Here is a 22,913-nt window from a genome sequence, read left to right as displayed (position 1 = left end):
TAGGGGGTGTGTATATGTGCATGTTGGGGGTGTGTGCATGTCGGGGTGCATGTATGTGCATGTCGGGGTGGGGGTGGGGAGGGGGTTCGTACCACCTCTGGGGGGTGGCAGGGGGGTGGAGGGTGTGGGGGGAGGACTCGGGTGGATAGTGGGGGGTGGGGGAGACCCCTATCAGTGCCAGGGAAGGAATTCCCTGGCCCCGATAGTGCCTACCGCCATGGTTCGTATGGCGGTTCCCGACCGCCAGAAACCGCGGTGGTAGGCAGGGTCATGATACCGTTGGCGGGCTTGGGACGACCGCCGGGCCGGAGTGCGCAAACTCCAGCCCGGCGGTCATGACCGCCGTGGCGGTCGGAGTGGGGAAGTGGCGGTCGATCGCGGCGGTGACCGCCGCGGTCAGAATGCCATTTTTCTGACCGCCGGTCTGTTCGCGGTCCGACCGCCGCCTCTCCGCCGACCGCCACGGTCAGAATGAGGGCCTAAATACCCTCATTACAACCCTGGTGGTAAATCCCGCTTTCCGCATTGCTGAAGACCGCCAACATACCGTTGAAACAGTGGAATTCCGCTACAGGTATTACGACTCACAGCTCAGAATCCGCCACAATACAGACACCCACACAAGTCTGCCACACCAAAGGTCAGTGATAAACTGGCGATACCAAAACCCACACCCTCACGCTAACAAGAATAAGCCCACGGTATCATGACCCACGAATCAACGCGCCGGCCTTTCAACCGCGGTAATCCATTGGCGGTACACACCGCCGCGCTCAAAATACACACACATTTACAAAACACACCTACATTGGACAATTCAAAATACACACACCTGATACACATACACACACCACACCCACACACCCAATCCAATATAAAGCACACACCCACATCACCCACAAACCCTTACAACCAAAAATTTGAAAGAAGGCCAGAGAGACAGATTAGCTAACACAACACCAGCATCCACAGACACACAACACCATCACTTATACAACATCCACGCACATCAAACAACACACACCAACACATCCCCTCACACATCACAACAGACAGCACCTCACACATCACCCACACCACATCATGGCACCTCAAAGACAGACACCCCAGGTTTTCTGAGGAGGAGCTCAGGGTCATGGTGGAGGAAATCATCCAGGTAGAACCACAGCTATTCGGATCACAGGTGCAGCAGACATTCATAGGTAGGAAGATGGAGCTATGGCGGAGAATCGTCGACAGGGTCAACACAGTGGGACAGCATCCAAGAACACAGGATGAAATCAGGAAGAGGTGGAACGAACCTACGGGGGAAGGTACGTTCCGTGGTATCCAGACACCGGATTGCTGTACAGAGGACTGGCGGTGGACCCCCACCTCCTCCCCCACAACTAACAACATGGGAGGAGCAAGTCTTGGCAATAATGCATCCTGAGGGCCTCGCAGGAGTAGCAGGAGGACTGGACTCTGGTAAGGCAAATCTTTACTACTATATCCCCCACCCTACCTGCATGCCATCACAAACTCCTACCCCTACCCTCACCCGTCACCCCAACACCCCACAGATACCCTTCTACCACAACCCACACATCCCAAAACTAAGCCCTGAATTTAACACCAATGCATGGACTCCCCTCACCAAAGCATGTCTAGGAGGAGGACCGGCCCAGGGAACTGACACTCCATGAGGCACTCTCCAACATCATGGAAGGATACCACCATTCCCAGGAGACCATGGGCACGGTTCTGGCCAAGATTAGGGAGACCCAGAGGTTGCAGGAGGAACACTACCTGGGGATCAGGGAGGACTTGAAATCCATTAACACCACCCTGGTCACCATAGCAGGGGTGCTAGCAGACCTTGTCAACACCATGATGGACACAGTGGCACACCAACAGGCCCCTGACACTAGCCTGGACAAAGAACAGCCCTCCACCTCCGCCGGCGCTAATGGACGGGAGGCACTACCACAGGACCAACAGGGCACCAGCACCACACCCCCTGCAGAAGGAGAACCACCCCGAAAACAGTCCCTGAGATCCAGGAACAAGACAGAGAACACTGCCAAGACCCCCACCAGGAATTAAGACCCTCCTGAATGTCACCCTTCTGTCCCACTTTGTCACCCTGTCCACCTTAAACTGCCATTGCTCCACTTCATATGCCCCTTTGGATAATGCACCTGTGATATAAATAGACTGGACTCTGCCATGGACATTCCTCCACCATCACCCCAGCCCATTTCACACCCTCCTCCACTTATTTGCACAAAAATAAACACCCTTGAATCACAAACAATCTGGAGTCAGTCTGTGCTTTCACAAATGTGTAATTGCAAAACCTCTGGAATATAGCAATGTCAATGTACTTGTTCACATACCAATGTTACACAACTGTAGGTCAGCAGTAAACATAGCAGAGGGCTCATAGTGGGACCCTGATCTGTGAAATGTTAAGGCAAAGTAACAATTCAGGGTCCATACACAGAGTGTAAAAGGCAGACTTATGCTAGCTTCTACAATAGTATGAGATGTGGGAAGCAGTTCCATCTTCTTACCTGTGTCTCGCTGGAAGTATTGCATTATGATGTTGTTTCGGTTGTCTACATCTTCTTCTTCTGCCTCCTCTTCTTCACTGTCCACAGGCTCCACAGCTGCCACAAGACCAACATCAGGCCCATCCTCCTGCAGAAAAGGCACCTGGCGTCGCAAAGCCAGGTTGTGCAACATACAACAGGCCACAATTATCTGGCACACCTTCTTCAGTGAGTAGTATTGGGATCCACCTGCAAGATGGATGCACCGGAATCTGGCCTTCAGGAGGCCGAAGGTGCGCTCTATTATCCTCCTGGTTCGCCCATGTGCCTCATTGTAGCGTTCCTCTGCCCTTGTCCTGGGATTCCTCACTGGGGTCAGTAGCCATGACAGGTTGGGGTAACCAGAGTCACCTGCAAATACCAAGGGACAACTGTTAGACATACGCCAAACATTAGGGAATCTCCTATACCCAGACACCAAATGGAACTGTGTGGGGACTTTCGGCTCACCTATTAGCCACACACAGTGCCTCTGGAGTTGCCTTATCACATAAGGGATGCTACTATTCTTCAAAATGTAAGCGTCATGCAGTTTTTTTGCAGTTTTTTTGCCTGCCATGTGGCCCCCTGAAATGGCGGCTGCCTGACCTGTAAGGTGGAACAAGGGAAAACGCGGTAACTGCACTGGCGATGTACACCGATGCGGTAGGCGGTCGAAGACCGCAGCGCAATTCAGCATTGGTTAACATTGGGCCCCATGGGTTCCAGGAGCCAATGACGATGTACACTGGTGGTGAAGGTACGCACCGCCGCGGACGTGGCCGCCATTTTCTAACTGTTCTGTCACTTGATACCTGACCTTCAACAGAAGAGGAACTACACTGCAAGTGCTGCTGTGACCTGTGCCTGGAAGCGACAATGGCTACATTGTCTGGGGAAAGGGCCCATGCCTTCACTTCGGAGGAGTTGGAGAAACTGGTGGATGGGGTCCTCCCCAGTACACGCAACTGTAAGGTCCTCCAGACAAACAGGTGAGTACTCTGAGAGCATGGTGGTTGGCACATAATTGTATGGAGTGTTGTGGATGGAAGAGGGTGGGGAGGGGGACAGGCCAGCATGTGAGGATAGTGTGTGTGTATGTATGTCTGGGCCAGGGCGGGAGGTGTTTAGGCAATGTGTGAGATGAACTGTACGGGATAGTAACATCCATTCTAACTTCTCTTTTCCTCTAGGTCAGCGCCCACCAGAAGAAGGGTATTTGGCGTGCTAATCGTCAAGGAAGTCACACCATGGCCCCCCTGATGCACCGGATCCTGGTGGTGGCCTATCCGGAATTGGATGGGCGCTTGAGGACATCACAGCAGCCACAAGGTGGTGAGTACACTCTCATTCAGCTTGGTAGGGTAAGTCCCTTGTTAGTCAGGCTCTGTGACACGCCAACCCCAATAGTGGTAATAGCCATCTACACATAGTCAGGCTCCTGTGGGTTCCAGGTGTGCAGCAAATGGGCTTAGGCATCTTCCCCCATGGGCATGTGAATTTCCTAAGAACTGTTAGTGCATGGCTTAGTTCATAGGGCTGCTCCCTGTGTGTTGTTTCCGCCAACGGTAGTGGTGTTGCATGCACTGAACACGTGTTTCTTCTGTCTTCCCCACCCTTTTTGTTTTGTCACCCTGTTCTTGCGTGCATTAGCATCATCTGGCGGAGGAGCAGTGGCACCGGAGCAGGAGGGAGCTGCATCCCACATGGCCCTAGAGGGTGAAGTAATGGAGTCTGAAGCCACCAGTGGGACGAAGGGAGAGGGGAGCTCCACGACGGGGACAGGAGCATACACCAAAACAGCGACTCCGCCTCTGATGGGAGCTCCTTTGCAGTGGCGGGCACCTCTGTGCCCACCGCATCAACAGGTACAGCTGCCACCCCCCTACCAGCACCACCCTCCCAGCAGCCCCTCAGCGTGTGTCCCGTGCCCGCTCACACAGGAGGGTGGGCATCTCCTTCGCCCCAGGCACCTCAGGCCCTGCCCCAGTCAGCCCTGCTGCCCTCTGTGAGGAGGCTATTGACCTCCTGAGAGCCCTCACTGTTGGACAATCTACCATTTTTAATGCCATCCAGGGTGTTGAGAGGCATTTGCAACAAACAAATGAATACCTGGAGGGCATTCATTCTGGCCAGGTGGCCCAACGGAGAGCATTTCAGGCTCTGGCCTCAGCACTGATGGCAGCCATTGTCCCTGTGACCAGCCTCCCCCTCCAACTTCCTCCACCCAGACCCAATTCCCTCTACCTCAGCCTATCCAAAGCACACCATCAGATCAGCATGCACACTCTTCAATACGCAAGAGTGGACATGGCAAACATAAGCACCACACATCCCACAGGCACTCACACAAGCACCATCCCCATGCAGACACAGCAACATCCACTTGCTCCACTGTGTCCCCATCCTCCACGTCCTCCTCCTCCCTCCTTGTCTCGTCTCCACTCACACGTGCATGCACTACATCCTCAGCCACTACCTCCATCACCAGCATGCTCCATCACCACACACCGCTCACATGCAATCACCACCCCCACTACCATTCACACATGCCCAGTGTCCTCTCCCAGTGTGTCTGTGAGCCCTCCTCCCAAAGTACACAAACACAGGCACACACCCACCCAACAGCCATCTACCTCACAACAGCCTCCGGCCCATGCACCTTCACCCAAATTCAGCAAACGTGCACTTCCTACAACCACTACCTCTTCCTCCACTCCCAAACTCCCTCCATCTTCCCGTCCCAGTGTGTCTAAGAATCGTTTCCTGGCTAACATTGACCTCTTCCCCACACCTCCCCCCCATCCTTCCCCTAGGGCCAGGCTTTCCAGGTCCCAGCCCAGTACCTCAGCCACCAAATCCCCAAGCACAGTTGTGCCAGCAACTCCGGTCTCATTGAGTGCACCACCCATCAGGGCTGCCAGAGTGCCACCTAGCGAGGCCAAGGAGCAGGCCATTCCGCCACCTGCCAAGGTGAAGAAGGTTCCCACATCCCGGAGGGAGAAGCCTCACCTACCACCAAGCAAGGGCTCCTCCAAACCAAAAGGGGACAGTGGCAAGACACCAGCGGCAACATCAAAGGTGGGGAAGGGACACAAGCCGAAGAGCAGATCAGGACAGGGCACGGTGGCTCCGACTGAGGGACTAGAGTCACCCCTTCTGTCAACCACTACACCAACCTGTACGGCGGTGGACACCGCCACCTGCACCGCCACCTGCACCACCACCTGCACGTCTACTGCCTCAGCAACAGTCCCCAGCATCATCCCCAGTGGGCAGCCGTCCGAGGCTGCAGGAGACGCCCAGCTGTGTCCTTCAACAGGTGCTAACACATGCACCACCGCCAGCACCTCCGCCACAGACACCACCACAAGCACCGCCACCAGCCCCGCAACGTGCTAAGACAGTGCCACCACAGCTGACATGGTTATCATCCCCAGATGGCAGCCGTCCGAGGCTGGAGGAGACATCCTGGACCCTGCCCAGCTTCCATGAGGCATGACTCACTGTTTGCTCCTGCAGGTGGCAGGTGATGCTGCAGCAGGGTGGGGTATGTCTCTGCCTCCATGCGTATCATGCTACCTGTTCCCAGGCAATCTTGTGGCACACACAGCCTTGTGAGGGAATGGGACCAGCCACACTGCATGTGAAGCACTCTGGGCACCAAGCCCCCTCCAGAACCAGTGGGGATTCACATCCACTACCTCAGCCCCTGGCAGGATGAAGCACTCTGGGCACAAAGCCCCCTCCAGAACCAGTGGAGATTCACATCCACTACCTCAGTCCTTGGCAGGATGAAGCACTTTGGACACAAAGCCCTCTCCAGAACCAGTGGAGAAAAGCATCCACTACCTCAGTCCTTGGCAGGATGAAGCACTCTGGGAACAAAGCCCCCTCCAGAACCAGTGGAGAAAGACGTCCACTTGAGAGACTGTGGCTTTGCACTCCTCAGGATAGAGCAGTGGGCAAGCCACCCACTGGAAAGACTTGAGAGACTGTGGCTTTGCACTCCCCAGGATAGAGCAGGTAGCAAACCACCCACTGGAAAGACTTGAGAGACCGTGGCTTTGCACTCCCCAGGATACAGCAGTGGGCAAACCACCCACTGGAAAGACTTGAGAGACTGTGGCTTTGCACTCATCAGGATACAGCAGTGGGCATGGAGCCCCCTCGTGCAGCAGTGGCGTTGTGCGTTCATCCGGCTGAGGTGCCTCCCTCCCCTTCCCTCTGAGGTGCCTGTTTCATTTAGATCTGATGCCCCTGCAGTGTTCTCTCTGTTTCGAGGCAGGTATCTTGTGTGGGCTTAGCCCATGCATTTTGGGACCACTGGTCCACGGACAATGATTGGAACACTATCCGGACTTGTGTAGTTGCTGTACATATTTGTATATACTGATTTTTGTAATTGCACTATCTGATTTTTATTGATTACACTTGTTACAATCATTTCATTTTCTCCTTGCGTTCTTCCAGGGGGTGAGGGGGTGTATATGTAATGTTGCGCATGTATTTGTGTGTATGGTGTTGTGGGTGAGGGTGGGGGTATTGCATGTTGCGTGTGTGTCACTCTCTTTTCCCACCCACCCTCTCCTGTGTTGTAGGTGCAGTACTCACCGTGGTCGTCGACGGCGTCTGTCCTGCTCCGGATACAGAAGGAGGAAGACCAGCATGGGCAAGATGTGTAGTTCGGGCTCCATGGCGTCCTGGTTCCTCGTTGGGTGTTCCCTTCTGTGTACTGTTCCTGCCGTGGTTTTTATAGCGTTGGTTCCGCCCCGGAAAAGGTGGCGGATAGGCCTCTTGTGATACAGTGGGCAGTACATCGTCTTCCGCCTGTCTGTTGGTGGTTACCACCGCGGTGTTTGTTTCTACCAACGTGGCGGTCGGAGTGTTAAAGTGGCTGTCTATGTTGGCGGTTTCTGCCATGGTCAGGATTCCATTTTTTTTGCCGCCGGCCTGTTGGAGGTATTACCGCTGCTTCAACACTGACCGCCAGGGTTGTAATGAGGGCCTAAATGTTGAGTCTTCCATGAAGTAGTGTGACATGTGTGTGGTAATGTATCAGTAAGAACGATAAAAGGCCCACGATGTGCTTCATTGCATGTGTAACTGTCAGGAGCAATACATAAAACACAACGAATGAAAAGAACATACTCAACTTTCATCCCCACACCAGAGAGAACAAAGATCCATGGTGAAAATCCCAATCCCAACGGCAAATCAAAGACTGGCGTATGCCTAGGGGAAGTAGCACCTCTCCTTGTAGGGAACACCGGCCGCCATATGAAGAAATGGTTGGCAAACAACAGTCAAAGCAGTTCCGCCAGTAATAACAAGGATTGACTGCGTAGCAAAATCGGGGGGGATTGTCCAAACTAGTGGCTCAACTGCAGTGGCAATGCAGGGAGTGATCTTGGCAAAATATGGGTATCATCAATAGTCAATACAAAATGTCTCACTCCGGTGAAGGACCCAGCAATGCCGCTGGCGAGGATCCCAGGGCATACCATAAGGGGCGGCGATTGGCACACGTCTTGATCCAGTTTCTGCTGCTTAAGGAAAAGGGGCGCCGCTGCAGGATAGTTAAAGACATGGGGGGTCATTTTGACCCTGGCAGTACGGGACCGCCAGGGCTAAAACAACGGAAGCACCGCCAACAGGCTGGTGGTGCTTCCAGGCGTATTACGGCCGCGGCGGAAGTGCCGCGGTCGCACCGCCGGGGCCGGCGGTATTCTGTCACTTTTGCCCCGGCAGTGTTAATCCGCCTGGACAGCGCTGCTTGCAGCGATGCCCAGGGGATTACGAGTCCCAGACCGCCAGCCTTTTTCTGGCGGTTTGCACTGCCAGGAAAAGGCTGGCGGAACGGGGAGTCGTGGGGCCCCTGGGGGCCCCTGCACTGCCCATGCGACTGGCATGGGCAGTGCAGGGGCCCCCTGACTGGGCCGCATGCAGCTTTTTACTGTCTGCTATGCAGACAGTGAAAAGCGCAACGGGTGCAACTGCACCCGTCGCACGGCCGCAACACCGCCAGCTCCATTTGGAGCCGGCTCCTATGTTGCGGCCAGCGGGGATCTCCAAATGGCCGCGGCGGGGGTGCGGCCGCATGGCGGTCAGATCATGGCGGGCGGCTATTGCCGCCCGCCAAGGTCGTAATGACCCCCATGGTGTTTGCCATTCACCTCAATGCATAAGCGGGCAGGATAGAGCATCCCATAGCGGAGTCCAGCTCATTGCAGCAGGCTCTTGGCTTCAGCATAGTTACGTCAAGCCCAATGGACCAGTGGCTGGAAATCCGGGTAGAAAGACAGCGTCATTCCCTGAAACAGTAACGGGGACCTGTCCCAGGCCAAGTGGTCTCGGTGGTTCAATATCCATGCAATAATCGGGCGTGGTGGAGCCCGAGAGATAGGATGGTCCACCAGGGAACAGTGTGCTCTCTCCACCCCAAATGAAGAAGTGAAGTAGTCCCTGCCAAATAGCTCTATCAGTAGACGCTGAACAAAGGTGCATATAAGCTCTGTGTTGGTGGATTCAGCCACGCCCACGATTCGGATATTATTTTTTCACGAGTGAGCCTCTAGGTCTTCATTTGACTGTTGCACCATCCTCAATGTTAGATAGTTGCTGTTCAACAGTACTCAGTATAGTGAAATGGTCATCAAGGCTCTCATGCATTCCATTCATTCTCATTGTAAGTAGTGAAGCGCATATCTATGGCCTTAAAATCCGCTCTCAGTTCCGCCATTATGGCCATGGCTTCCTCTGGAGAGGGAGTAGGGGGGTAGAATGCACGCCTTCCACAGAGTCAATGCTGGACGAATCTCCAACCCCCTGGCGTCTGGGGGTTCTGGCCGAGTCAAATGATGTTTGGGGTCTCTGTGCCCCATTTTAAGGCAAGCAGTAAGGAAAGAACGAGCAGTAAAGACAATAACACCAGGGTGGGGCGAACAACCCTATGGTAGCATGGAAACAAGGTCAGACACAGTCGCCGCATCCTACATACTTCCTAAACACACATCACAGTCCTAGGAGGTTACTCAACAGGAAACAAAGAGCTAAATGCAGAATAAGGGGGGGCCCACTCCTGTCACTATCCAGTGCAAGCAGGGTATGCAGGTCTGCAAGATCGCCGATTGACGATAATGTCACTGGTATCTTCCCAGCTCCAATCCAGGGTGCAAGGCCTTAAAGTGCAAGCGGAGGGACACCCTCACTGGTTTACTTCACGGTGGTCTGCCCACGGGTCCGGCCACCCAGTGGATATCAAGGGGGCCCAAGCCAACCAGCTCGGACTAGGCCCGCACGTGCAGCCCCTCAAGTCTGCGCCTGCTCCAGCCCAACAGCGCAGGAGCGAGCAGACGCAAGCCCCCAGAGTGCCGATCCCCCTTGGCTGGCCAAAATTGGCAGTGACGCCAGAGCAATCCGATGAGCATGCCACAGCCTCTTCCCCAGTCTCTCCCACAGCCCCTGTCACCGTGGAGCCTCAGGGGACAGAGTAAGGCCACGGCGGTCAACTAGTCGAGTCCTCTGACCCCCACATCACCTCACATGGGTCCCAGCAGCTCTCCCAGCAGATGGCGGCAGGCTGCCTAGGAAATCTCCCAATAATCTAAATCATGTACAATAGAAGGTTTTTTTCCCAGCAAATAAATGCTATCTGATGCACCATCATACTCTGGCAACATAAGGAAGAATGCACTTCCATTACAATACATCAATATTTGAACAGATGATTGCAGCAAAGGGAACAGAAGCATGAGATCATTAAGGATGTGGAAGAAGACTGAAACAGCTACACAGAGCAGGTAAAGCTGTGGACCCCACAAAGTATGGACAGGGTAGATGGAAAAAGTATGAGGGTATTGTAAGATGGAGGGCAGCTGCACAACTGGGCAGTTAAGTAAAATATTGAGAAAAGTGAAGCACACTCATAGGCCCTCATTATGAGTTTGGCGGTCCCATAACCACCACGGTGGCAATAGCGGTTGCGCCGCCACCGGCCCAGCAGAGAATATCGCCATATTATGAGCATGGCGGTGTTCCCAACAGAACACAGCCAATACACCACCAGTATCGCCAGTGTAGACGGACCACCGCGGCCGGCATATTGAGGCTGGCGGAGACCATATAGATTGCACACCACCAGGATTTCTGGGGTAGTTACACTGCCACGAAAAGCCTGGTGGAAACAAACAACATAAAAGGAGACACTCACTTCCAGGAACACAGAAACATCCGCAGCTGCCATGGAACCCGAACTTGAAGTCTTCCCACAGCTCTTGCTGGCCATACTACTCCAGAACCAGCGACGGCGACAAAGACAACAACCGTAAGTACCCCCACCTAGCACACACTGGAGGAAAGGCCATTAGTACACACCCATACACAACACACAACCCCGGCATGGCTAAACACAGTCACACACATACGCAAACATACACCAGTACCAACACACAAACACATCTACATACAGACACCCACCCAGAAACAACACACACCACAGTCAACATGCATGTCTCATACATACATCACATCGCATACACACACACAAACGCATCACCACCACTGTCAAACACATCTACACAAAACACCACAGAGTCACACAACAACACCAACATAACCACACAAAGGCGTTGTCAGAGAGGCACACCGCACACATACACAGGAAAACACATACTGGCAGCAACACTTAACATCAACACACAACCAATACAAACAACAACACTGCCTAGCAACGTGTCTGAGCACACACCACATCCAAAAAAAGTACATCACAACTCGCACACCACTACCAATGCCACACAACACCAACACAACACCTCACAACAAGCCCATAGCACAACTCACCCACACAACTCATGCTGCTACACAAACACATCACATACACAGGAGACACACACCAAATTGCACATGTACAACACAGACATGTGGAAGGAAATCCAGGACAAGTTTGTAACCACCGACACCAAGAGTGAAATGGTGCAGATATATTAAAATATATAAATAGATGTATAAAAAAACTATACACAAAATGGGCCTACTGGCCAAACTTGACTCCTGACTGCAAAGTGGCCTCCACATGGCAGGGGCATCAATGGGGTAAGCAGGCACCTCAGGGGTGATGGGGGGGCGCAAGATGGTCGCTTGGGCTTGCGAGGGGTTCCTTTGGTTTAGGCTTGGAGGGAGGGTTTGGCCTTAGACTTAGGAGGAGGGCCCCTGGTTTTGGGAGGGCTCACCCTAGCGTTTGCAGTTGTCAAAGTTTTAGGTGTGGTAGGGATATGGGCAGTAACAGGGGGCCATGGGAGGCCTGGGAGGTGGAAGGACTGGGTATGGGGAGGGTAGCAGGGCACTTGGGGGAAAGAAGGACTGGATCAGTGGGAGGGAATAGGGCAAACCCATACAAAAATCTTTTTTGGAAACACAAGGGCAGTCATAGGAAAAATGTTTGGGAGTGGAGGGAGAGGGAATGCTTGGGAGGTGTGTACGGGTATGTGTGTGGGGAGCTGGTGCGTGGGTGGATGCCATTTGTGTGCTGGGTGTCTGTTGGATGGGTGTGTACGGGCATTTAGGTGTACTGAGAGGAGGGAGGAGGAGATGCAGGGAGATGCCATGGTGTATGTGTGAGTGTTTGATGGGGTGGTGTGTGCAAGTACGGTGAATGTACTGCATGTGGGGGTGTTGGTAGTCGTGGTGAGTGCACATGTGGTTCATGGGGTGGATGTATGGGTGTCTTATATTGTGGTGATGGTGGGCTTGAGGGGACTGGTGGCTGGATCTGAGAGTGTTGATGTGGTGATAGCAGGCTTCAGTGGTGTAGTGTCTGTGAGGGAGGAGGTGGTGGGGGAGTCTGTGTAGGGAGTGAATGTTGTTGTGTCTGCATGTGTCTGTTGTCTGTGTGCATGGTGGTGGTGTGACTTGTGGAGCCTGTGTTTGTCTTTCCGAACTGTGTCTGTTGAGGTGGATGAATGGTAGTCTGACTGTGTGCTTTGGATGGGTGTGGGGAGAGAGGTGTGGGATTGGGCACAGGTAGCTGACGGGGGACGAAAGACAAAGGGACACTGGCTGCCATCAACGAGGAGGCCAGAGCCTGAAAGTGTCGCGTGGGCTCTCATTATCCTAAATGAGACTACTGGATTTCTAGGCAGCAGGATCGATAACGGTGTGGGGGACTGAGTCTGACCCACGTGTAAGGAACTCTGTCACCCTAAATCCGGTTGTTGCTCCGGCTAACTAGCAGTGCCTCATTTCTCCCACGGGGAAGAAATGATTGGGCAGCCGAGCGCATGACATCTTTGGAACTTCTCAGGGAAGTCGTGGTCACTCAGATCCAAACCAACTCTCTCATTCACTATATGGTCTCATATACAAATGACAAAGACAGTATAAGTTTTATATAATGTTTTAATAAAACGACTGTATTTTAGATATTAAGGCGTGAGCCGCAATAACCAGAACAATACAACATAGTAGGATTGATATAGTAACCAGGAGAGTAAAACATAGAAATAAAGCTATCATAATTCCTAACCGTTTCTACTCTCCCTCTGCTTGTTCTATTTAGAGCACAGCATGTTAAGCTTTCAGCTTGCCTTTCTGTATCACTAGGGAGACGGACACACTCATACCTGAGCAAAGGCCTGTGATCTGGTTCAGCATCTGCAACGAGGCAGTCAGCGTCTAGTTGTGGTTCCCTGGTCGGAATCTCCCTCTTCATGTATTGGGACAAGGAAGTGATTTTATAACTAACATGTCATCGTGATCACAAAATGTTCCTGCGCAGGAATGGCAAGTCTAGACTCCTACCACGTCTATCGGCAATGTACCAGACTGTATCCTTGACTAAAGCACAGAGTGAATATGTTATGAAGAACTCCAGTGCTGAAGTAGGCAAAACAGTGTGATATGAATAAAAAACAACACCGTAGAACTGGCTATTCTGTAAAATAACAGTACGAAGCCTAATAGAAAGCATTTAGAGTAAAGTGCACAGAGGCTCTAAGCTGTTAGCAAATGAATAAAATATATTTAGGGCAAAGTGCACAGAGGCCTAAGGCCTGAAGCTAATGCGCAAAATATACGTAAAACTGACCACACTACACCCTCCCCTTGTCGGTAGCAAGTTGTTCTAACAACATAAAAAAAAAAACATGACCTAAATTTAAACCCAACATTTCGACAAGATGAGAAGACAACAAAGTCATAAATTTAGGAAACATGTGACGATAGAGCGAATTGCAATATAGTGTCAATTTAGTCGGGAGAGAGAGAAAAAAAAAACAATTGTCAGACAGAAGCAATAGAACGTAGAAGCTCCTCCACTTCGAGATATGTCAATATCGGAAGATCCACGCCACAAAGTACCATGGAGCAGGTGTGTTCCAAAGCCCCAAAACCATTCAGGGCGGCACCCCGTGTAGTGCCAAGGAAAGAGACAAAACCATCTTCCTCCAGGAAGGGAATCTCATAATCCGCTTCACGAAGCAAACGCAACCGTAGTGCACAAGTCTGGGAATGAGCCCTAATCGGGAACATCAACAGATCAAGATCAACCACTGGAGAGCGCTGCAGTGAGAGACAGAAAGCCAGTGCATGTTCAAACGAGCACCAAAGGCATCGAAACACGTGTTGCACACAATCCAAAACCGGTCGGAACGACAAAGACCAGTCACACTCCAAATGAGCCAGGAGTGTTGCTCCAAAACACTGCATCATGCGTTCACGACACAGCTGCGCTGACGGGAGCAGCAATACAGGATCTCGTTGCGGCGGGACAGCCATTGCGAAAAAATAGCAACAATAGCAAAACTCCAGCCAATAAAGCCAAAGTAATTGGGAAACCCCCAAAAATGCTTCCGAAAATAGAGTGTATAGCCGAAGGTATCAAACCGAATATGGAAGAGAAGGTGTGAACGAAACCAACACCAACGGCTTTGAAAAAATGAGCAATACCAGCAGTGCTGGATGCATTAAATATATGTCCCACAAGTTCACCGAAGTGACTCGGAAAGTTAGTATTCAAAAGGGACTGTATCTCCGCCGATGACCTTGCCACTTGAAGTGCGTAGGTCTCGCTAGCAGATGTAAGGGCCACATGCTTTTGAAACAATAAAGCTTTCAGCCGACTAAACTTGTCGAAATCAACCTTGGAAGTAGCAATATGAGGCCAGATGTCCGCTACCTCCCTAAATTCAGTAGGGGGAAACAACACATTCCCGCAGCACGTAACGGCCTTGTTGACAACGACGATGTAAACTATTCCGGCACGCATGCCACAGCAGCGTTCGCTGTTAAGAACAATGTAACTGCCGTTAGAAAGCACCTGGAAAGTGTTTTTAATTACCGGGACCGGAACTCCCTTCAGATAACAAGCTAAGTTAGCAATCGAAGCATTACACGCTCCGTGCAAGGACAGCTGTTTACAAACCATGGAATGGCTAACAGAAGTTTCGCAGTCGCTACCGCTAAGAAAAACTTCCCGCAAACCATTAACACATCTGTACTGAAAAGGAAGCTCCCACACCTCGTGTATGTAACTGTCACCCAATAGTTCATATCTTCCCACCGGAATGTGCTTCAAACAAGAAGTAAATTGCAGAGTGGAGATAGGCAAATTAATAACCCCATCAATCAACCACTCAGCTGACGGAATCTCAGCCACCGTAAAAGGCAGTTTCTCCAACTTTTCAATATTTAACATAACATACGTCGCTTCCGTCTTAGTCATCAATTGTTGTTGACGAGTTAAATTAAAGGAGATAAAGATCTCTCTGGCACGAATGTGCTGCCATGGAAAGCGACCCGCCTTCAAGGTCTGAAGAGTCCAACCCAGCTGCATGATAGATCGTGTCTGACTCTGCCCATGATATAAAGAAGACATGTCTGATTTTATAATGTCAATAGCAGAAGAGACAATGCTGTCAATCGTGTAAACACGGTCAGAAAGGGTATGCATGCCATTATCAACAACAGACAAAGTCTGCAGCAGATGTTCTCGATCAATCTGTCTTAACCTGGCTGCAGCCTCCTGCTGGGAAAGTTTCCAAAACTCATTATACACTTCGTATAAGAACCTTTTTCTCTGGGGCACCTTGGGACCTGACAAGAAATCTTGTAAATCAGTACCATTAGACAGTAACTTGAGGTGTGACTTAACTGCACCCAGCGTGGAGTACTTCAACCATTGTTGACAAAGTTTCCCCACACTGTATGTAGTTATTATATCTGCATGTTCTGGTGAAATGTAACGAGGGTCTGCCCTACTAGTCCTGAACCCCCCAGAAGAGGTAACAAAACGTTGATGACACTCATTAGTGTCTACAGGCCACAATAACCACCCGCCCGGATGTAACGATGAAGCGTTAAGCGTACCATTCTGGACCCAATGCGTAAATTCACTAAAAGTAGCATTCACATAGTGCTGCCAGTTATTTAATTTAGAAGGGACAGGTATGCTAGGCAAAGTCAATTCTCTAATCGACGCCAAGCCCAAACAACTAGTCTGTTGTACTGTGTCATTGAGGAAAATCATTTGCACAGGGATAATGCATGCTCGAAATAATGTATCTGTGCCTTGAATCTGCCAATTTTTCGTACCCCAAACACTTTTCAAGTCAACAGTCTTCAACCAGTATTCATATCCTTCGACCGAAAGTTTAGATACAAACGAATTACAATACAGTAATTTAGTATCGGTCAACAAAATCTGCTTATTAGAATACGGTGTCACTTTAAAATAGTAAGACTTAGCGCTTCGCTGATCATGCCCAGAAAAATATGCAAATTTATCATTATACGTTTTCGAACTCCCTTGTGGAGGAGTCGAGCAATGTTCCCATTGTACATAATTAAAGATGGACTTAGGGCTACTCGCTTTGTGAATAAAGTGGTGTCCATAATAGGTGTAGCAAAACATATCACCATGATTATCTTTAAATTGGTAAGCATCTTCATCGTCATAGACAGTATAATATTGCAAATCTTTTAGCATAGCATCTACTGTCTTCACATCCCAATCATCAGAAACAATGCCTGGAATAACAATATAATTCATTGATAACTTAAGAACATACGGTATTTGAATCAATTCAGTGGGACCATATATTTCAAACATTACTTTATCCCACACAATTCCATCCGGAATTGGTATTGCAGAAATGTTCACATTGGATAAGTCTCTTCGAACCATATGAGACGAAAAATGTGGTCTCAACACAGTCTCCACGTGCTCAATGTCTGATCGATCAGGAAGAAAATGACCATGTATTACCAGAAAAAAGGTAACCACAAATCCCAACCATAAAAAAATAGTCAGTACAGCCATAAAAAGCCACAAATAGTTCCAAGGAACAACAAAATATGTACGTTTAAGCCAACTTAGTAGCTTACGTGGACCTCGGATTGAAGACAGCGAAGACGAAGAGCTGGATACAGCTGCATCCGTGTCGTTGAAGCAGCCAGAGGCAGTTCTCCCAAAAGGTGCAACAGTGAACAAGGAAGCTGATGGATGTTCTCTCCTAGGTACGCTATAAATCACATGTTCAGAAACATCAGTAGAACGTACAGCAACTTGAGAAAAAGAATCGATATCAATCGTTGACTGTGGAACAATCGCAAGATCATCTTCCACCCTCCCCAAGCTCGGAGAGGAAACATGGTCGGTGCTAATCACCTGCAGCGGGACTTCTTCCCCAGTAGTGAGAGGGATGCCGGAACTACTGGGTGTCCCTCTTGGTCTGCTGTGCAGAATCGGCCACATGTTGTAACTTGACATTATCAATGGAAACAAAACGATTTCCTTTGGCCCCTTGCAGCGGCGGCAAAATCACAGTTCTCGTGCCGCTCACCCCCAACACCGGGACAGGTGCTCGATAAGAAGGACCAAATTCTTTCTTTACTGCGACCTTTTCACGCACTAGATCCCAAATCCTGGGTATCCAACCAGTAGGTGTTACTGGCTCATCCTTAATTCCAGAGGAGGCAGCACTCGCAGAAGAGTTATCTTCACGAAATTGTTGTAAATCCTGCAAAACAGTGACACGATCATTTATGTCAAAGGGCGTATCTGCCGCCTCCACACCAGGACCATCTAGATCAGGAACATACATTCGTGTTCCGAACAGGCACTCATATGAAGTACGACCCCCCAGTGACCTTCTAGGCAAGTTATTAAGTGCTCTCTGTACTCCATACAGGTGGGCTAGCCAACTACGACCCGTACCTATAACCCTGGCTGTTAAGCATTGCTTTAAATCACGATTTAAACGCTCCACGACAGAATTTCCCTCGGGATGAAATGGAGACGAGAATTGGAGTTGGACCCCCAACGAAGCCATGGTGTCCCTGAATGCCTTAGAGGCAAAAGCAGGGCCCTGGTCCGAATGAAAAGCCGCAACTGCAAATGTATCGACAAAGATACGCAAATCTTTAATAACAGTCCGAGCGTCAGCCGAGCGCTGTGGCCAGACCCACACAAATCTGGAGCACGAATCTACAGCAACCAATATGTATTTGTATGCACTATCTGGTGTCAGTGGACCACAATGGTCCAAGTACACACACTGTAATGGTCTATTTGATATCAGAAGAGGAGTCTGCTGCGGGCGTCTAGCCGACGATGCTTTCATTTGTTGACAGACGTCACAACAAAGGACATACTGCTTTGTCTCCTTATAGAGACCAGGCCACCAATAACGGGCTTGTAAAAGCGAAATCGTGGCAGCCACACCAGCATGCGCAGATGCCACCCCTTCATGCGCTGCAGAAATTAATCGAGGTCTCTCAATCTTATTCGGTAACTCACGTACACCAACGCCTGGAATATTAACAACAGCATTTAGTGCACCACTCAAGCACTAACTATATTTAGAAGGGAATTCTTTAGGAAATGGCGTGCCATCAGCCGTAGCTTTTATGGCAGCCGAAATCTCTATGTCTGGTTTTGAACTCGAACGAGTTACCGCGGCTACAGTGGCGATAGTCACTGCCGCCTTTGCAGCCTCATCAGCCAAAGTATTCCCAGCAACGTGTATTCCAACGCGCTGGTGTCCAAGTGTATGTACAACATGGACTTTAGGAGGCGTCTCTTTCAGACCCGCAACCTTACCCCACAACAATTTATGTTTAATGGTGTTGCCTTTAGAATCTCTGAACCCATTCATTTTCCAATAATGCAGATATTCATTGAAGGATTGCACACAGTAGTAGGAGTCACAGACTAGCAAGGTCAATATCGCCGGCTCTGCATGCTCCAATGCTAACAAAAGAGCTTTGAGCTCAGCCAGCTGCGCCGTGCAATCTCCCAATTTTTAGTATAAGTATGTCGGGGGCAGAAAACTCCCCCCTCCATAGTCCCGCTCACCACCGCACAAGCAGCAGAATACTGTTTTTTAGTCCCAACCGCCAGTTGCGCAGAGCCATCGGTATACATGACCACTTCATATTGGTCAATAGGTAATGTGCCAGCAGGAACCGGGTACTCTATTTCATATTGAAGAAATTCTTGAGTCTGCAGCTTAGGGTCAAATATGTAATCCACATCAGTGGCCGTCAAAGACGTAGCCCATTGTATCCACCGCGGGTGTAAAGCTTTCGAATTAGGAACACTCGCTTTTGTAACAGCCTCCAAGGCCGGAATTGGGGAAACGACAATAATGCGTTTGCCCTGGGCTAGCGGTCTTTCTTTGATCACAGCCATCTGTACTGCAGTGAGAATTTTCTCAGTCTGTGCAAAACGTTGTTCTGCAGCAGAATACAAGTGGGACTTGTATGCTATCGGGACTGTCTCCCCTTCATTAAAGGTGACATACATAAATCCAACAGCCCCAGGAATCACCCTGATGACCAAATGAGTTTTATTGTCCCGCGTGTGTAAATGTTTAACTGCTAAGAGATCATTCTGCAGCTCTCGCAGTATGTGTGTATGCTCAATCGTCCAAAATCTACTTGAAAAATTCAGGCGAATCAGTTCATATAAGCGTTTTATACGTGTAGCATAATCAGGAATGTAAGTTCTGCCAAAATTCAGAAACCCCAACAAAGACTGGAGCTTCCGAACCGTATTAGGAGGCTGCAGTAAAGCACATTTCTCCAAAAAATGTGGCGCCAGGCTTTTGCCCTCACTCGATAACTCATATCCCAGGAAAATAACACTGAGGAAGGCAATCTTCGATTTCTTAAAATTAAACTTATAACCAATATCAGCAAAACCCACAACAATGCGCGATACGCGACTGAGATGTTGTAGAATCTCATCGTCCGTCAAATAAATGTCATCAACATATGATAACGCCTCAGGGTCCAACTCGTGCAGAAGTTCAGTCACACGAGCCGAGAACAGTCCTGGGCTATTCTTATACCCCTGAGGTAAACGACAAAACTTTTTCTGAGAGCCAAACGCACTGAAACCGGTATAGTCCCGACTTTCGGGTATTATATTCTGGCAGAAAAATCAATTTGAGATATCCAATGTTGTTTTGTATTTTTTACGCACTATATTATTCATAAGCGTAGCGCTATGTTAATTCTGTATAGCATATGTGCGTGTATGACTATTCAAATGTCTGTAATCCACCACTATCCTATAGGAATGGTCCGGTTTAGCAACCGGAAATAAGGGATTATTCATCGGCGAGACACAAGGCTCAATCACACCTTGGTACTCCAATTGTGTAAGAATTTTCCGAACCGATGCCCTTGCTTCAAATTTAATAGGATATTGCGGCTGTGGCTGAAGTTCTCCTTTAATGGGAATGACATGATAAGGTGATTGTTTATCCCACCCCACATTATTTCTATATAGGGCGGGGGCTTGTGCTAGAGCCCATGATTTACCATATGACTCCGCTAGTTCTCTCGGAACAAGTGGTGAAAAGGAAGGCGCAATAACCTCCTCCCCAACTGGACAGTCGCGAACAAAGTCAGGTGGCCAATCTTGTTCGGCCAACAGGACATCATATGATTCCACCATATGGTCCCAAAAGATGGCGTGTACAACGCGGTCAATGTCCCCTTCTAATCGTAGAGTCACAAGATATACTTGATCAGGATCAGAGACTCGCATATCCGCCGTCTCGACTTGTATGAAGTCATCAGTTGCTTTCTCCTCCAGATGCTCTAGAAGACTCCGGCGAACTATTGTGACCTCTGCCACGCTGTCTAACAGCGCTAACGCCCATGTCTTGTTCGTCAAGAGAACTCTCTTCTTGAGCGGCATGTCTAACTGAGACTGCTGCCACTTTCTTCTTTTTAAACTGCTGTTTTTGTTGCAGCCGTTTCTCTTCTTGTTTAATAGAAACCTCCGTTGAGCGTTGTGAATCCTGTCTCATTTTCACGTACTCCGTCCTCCGCTCTGACCGCCCACCTCTCTCACTTCTTTTCTCTGAGGAGTCCTGAAAGGAACGATATTGGTGCGTATCAGTATATTGATATCTATCAGGCGTCTTCAAAGTATCCCTATTCCTGATATTATACTTATTTTGTGGGGTCTCCGGTTGCGGAGACTGCCCACCATCTTTCTTAGGTGTTTGCTGTTTCTTATCCCAGCGCTTTTTCGCACCCTCATGTTGCTGTTGCTTAGAATTATCCTTATTATTTTTACCCTGCAATTGTGGTTTCTGCGGTCGAGCCCCTAGGCTATCACGACCAATACTAGAATATGTTTCAGCTATTATTCTCGGAAGTTCCCGCTCCTGATTAATCTGCGGAACGTCCCGAAGACGCATTCGCACTGCTAGTGCTACAGCCTCCCCTTTGAGATTACTCAAAATAATAGAAGAAACCGCGTCAAAATTACCCATCAATTGCATGCCTAAATCCAAGGCAGGGGCAGCCCCATATTCATCCTGAATTTGTTTAAGCACCTCCGGCAAATTAGCCAAAGTCGGTGTACCGTGTGCTGTACTATAGAGAGCGGCAAACACCGTGCCCCAAGTATTACAAAGATCCACTGAAGGAACCATCCCATATGGCAAACACATCGTCAAAATTCTATGCTTATCCTGAGGTCCCGTATGGGGAAATACTGCTTCCAGCGTATTAATTTTTTGCGCCAGCCAAAATGGAGTCTCCTCACGTTTAGCCGGTACCTTGCCCATTACAGAGTGTACAGTGGCCGGATTTATTCCCGGCACCACTGCATGTGGATGAGCTGGAGCAGCACACGTTGCATTAGTATTTAATGTCTGCATCACAAACTGAACTAATCGTCTGTACGTTGCAGTTAATTCCACAGATAAACAACGCACTTCAGCCACTGCCACATTTGCCACTCCAGGATATGGTGTATATGTAGCCAATAAAGGCCAGGTCGGACCATCATTACTCAACGGACCTAACCGTACTGGTGTTACTGAATGTGGGAGGGCGCCATCAAGCCAATTATCGTGTTCTTGATAAGATAAAGGTATTTCTAAGTATGCATAAGCCCTGTATTGTCCAGGGACATTCGCAACAGTATATTCGTGAAAAGTATTTGTACCCCCATCAGCTGCTGGAAATACGACCCAAGAATAAAAAAGTTCTGATCTATAGGCTGCATGGGCGTCCACCACAAAAGTGACCGGACCCCCCCTGGACCGTCAGTCCATGTGCTATCAGATGACCCGTGAGCGGAAATCGCATATTAAGCGGTATATTTACTACAACCGTATTCGCCATTAGTATAACAATAATAGCTCTAGGACAGAGAAGGCACACCAATATCGGGGTATTTCCTTTCAAAGTTCAAGCTTGAACAACCAACCACTAAGTAATAGGATGTACCCAACCTGTGGTGGCGGAAACCCTCAGCCCCACGGACGTCTCCGCATACGGAACCGAGGAGTCAAAATATATACGAGACCGAGAGAGTCAGTCGGACCCAAACATTAGAGCCAGACCAAACGTTGGCGGCGCCATGTCGCGTGGGCTCTCATTATCCTAAATGAGACTACTGGATTTCTAGGCAGCAGGATCGATAACGGTGTGGGGGACTGAGTCTGACCCACATGTAAGGAACTCTGTCACCCTAAATCCGGTTGTTGCTCCGGCTAACTAGCAGTGCCTCATTTCTCCCACGGGGAAGAAATGATTGGGCAGCCGAGCGCATGACATCTTTGGAACTTCTCAGGGAAGTCGTGGTCACTCAGATCCAAACCAACTCTCACATTCACTATATGGTCTCATATACAAATGACAAAGACAGTATAAGTTTTATATAATGTTTTAATAAAACGACTGTATTTTAGATATTAAGGCGTGAGCCGCAATAACCAGAACAATACAACATAGTAGGATTGATATAGTAACCAGGAGAGTAAAACATAGAAATAAAGCTATCATAATTCCTAACCGTTTCTACTCTCCCTC

The sequence above is a fragment of the Pleurodeles waltl genome, chromosome 9 (assembly GCF_031143425.1).
Source record: "Pleurodeles waltl isolate 20211129_DDA chromosome 9, aPleWal1.hap1.20221129, whole genome shotgun sequence".
Classification (NCBI taxonomy): Eukaryota; Metazoa; Chordata; class Amphibia; order Caudata; family Salamandridae; genus Pleurodeles; species Pleurodeles waltl.
This window is presented reverse-complemented; position numbering follows the sequence as displayed.